This window comes from Etheostoma cragini, chromosome 10, assembly GCF_013103735.1.
Source record: "Etheostoma cragini isolate CJK2018 chromosome 10, CSU_Ecrag_1.0, whole genome shotgun sequence".
Taxonomy (NCBI): Eukaryota; Metazoa; Chordata; class Actinopteri; order Perciformes; family Percidae; genus Etheostoma; species Etheostoma cragini.
This window is the reverse complement of record NC_048416.1, coordinates 26,361,311-26,363,784: the sequence shown is the minus strand read 5'-3', so window position 1 is coordinate 26,363,784 and position 2,474 is coordinate 26,361,311.

Genomic DNA, 2,474 nt, shown 5'->3' with positions numbered 1-2,474 from the left:
TCTCTTCTTGAAATTTTACTTGACATACTACGAGTTTTGTTATTGACCTATTTATATCATACTATACTACAACACTTTTAGGTATTTTTGACATTTTTATGATACACTATACTGTGACTTTTTCTGACTTTTTCAAGACATACTATAAATTACTTTTCATGACATCTTATGATATACTGCACTTTGATGTTTTTATGACTTGTTTCTGAAACATCATACTGTGACTTTTTCTGACATTTTTCTGATGTACTATACTATGACTTTTTATGACATTTTGATGAAAAACTATATTATGGTTTTTAATGACCATTTTATGACATACTGTACCATAAATCACTTTTTATGACATTTTGCAACTATAAAATGTTTTAATGACATTTTATGACTTTTTATGACATACTATAATATGACATTTTGATGACATTTTTACAACATACTGTGACTTTTCATGACTTTTTGATGACATGCTATACTATGACTGTTTATCACTTTTTTGACAAACTATAATATATTTTTATGACATTTTCATGAAATTTAATAATAAGACTTTTATGATATACTTTACTGTGACTTGTTCTAACTTTTTTATGACATACTATACTATGAATTTTATGACATAAAATACTATGACTTGTTCTTAATCTTTCATGACTTGCTATACTACGACTTTTTTATGACATTTTTCATGACCAACTAAACTATTACTTTTTATGACTTTTATGACGTTCCTTATGACATAGTATAATATTACTTTTTATCACAGTTTTTTGACATACTATGATATATTTTTATGACATTTTCATGAGATATTATACCATGACAACCTTTTTTATGACTTAATGTACTATGACCTTTTTGACTTTTATGACATACTATAACATTATATTTTTATGACATTTTATGACATACAATACTATGACTTTTTATGACATACTGTACTATGACTTTTTTATGATATTTTCATAACATACCATACTGTCACTTTTTATCACTTTTTTATGACATACTATAAGAAGTACTTTCCATAACATACCATACTATGACTTGTTCTTACTCTTTCATGACTTACTATACCATGACTTTTTTATGATTTTTTTCATGACACACTATACTATTACTGTTTATGACTTTTATGACACACTTTATATGACTTTCATGACATTTCTTATGACACACTATACTATGACTTTTTTGACTTTTATGACACACTATAATATTATATTTTTATGACTTTTTATGACCCACAATACTATGACTTGTTCTTACTCTTTCATGAATTACTGTACTACAACTTTTTAATGAAAATTTTCATGACACACTCTAAAATTACTTTTTTGACTTTTATCACATACTATACTATGATATTTTTATGACATTTTCATGACATACTATACTGTGACTTTTAAAGTAATTTATGAGATACTATAACATATTTTTGTGACATTTTCATAAGATACTACACTACAACATTTTATAACTTTTGTTATGACATACTATGCTGTGAATTTCTATGACTTTTATATGGCATACTATACTAGGACATTTTAAAGACTTTTTATGACATGCTATAATATGACATTTTCATGACATTTTTACAACATACTGTGACTCGTTCTAACTTTTTTACGACATACTATACTATGAATCTTACGACATAAAATACTATGACTTGTTCTTACTCTTTCATGACTTACTATACTACGACTTTTTTATGACATTTTTCACAACATACTACACTATTACTTTTTATGACTTTTATGACATTTCTTATGACATACTATGATATGATATTTTTACGAGAGTTTCATGACATACTAAACTATGACCTGTTTTTTATGACACACTATACTATACATTTTATGACATACTATGATATGACATTTTCATGACTTTTTCATGACATACTATACTATGACTTTTTAGATGATATACTGTACTATGACTTTTTTATTTTATTTAATCCCCTCAGCCTACCATAAATATATACTGTATGTATTATGTCATTTTGCTACATTGTATTTGTTGATATAAATATATATGACATTTGTTATGACATTTATTATTATATACTATATTATGACACATGCCATTTGTCTGGCATACCACAACATTTCTTACATTTTTATGGCATACTATGCAATTACTTTTTATGGCATATTATACAAGGACTGTAAAGGAACAGGCTGGACCAACAAATGGGAGGCACACAAGTATACTAGCACAACAATTTATTATTTACCAAAAAATAGTCAAAACAAAAAGAACAAATGGATGGGAGAAATCTGTAGGAGTAAAGTAAGTAGTGTTGTGAGTGGAGGAGTGAAAATGTGCTGTGTAAGGGTGTTGTTAGAACCAAAAGAAACATAGCAAAGATGGTGGAAGAGGGTCTGCCCACGAAGACTGGCTACTGCTACGTCGTCCATGCGTGGGCTCAGCAGGCCAATGCGTGTTCCGTGCTGCTGATGACTGACTCT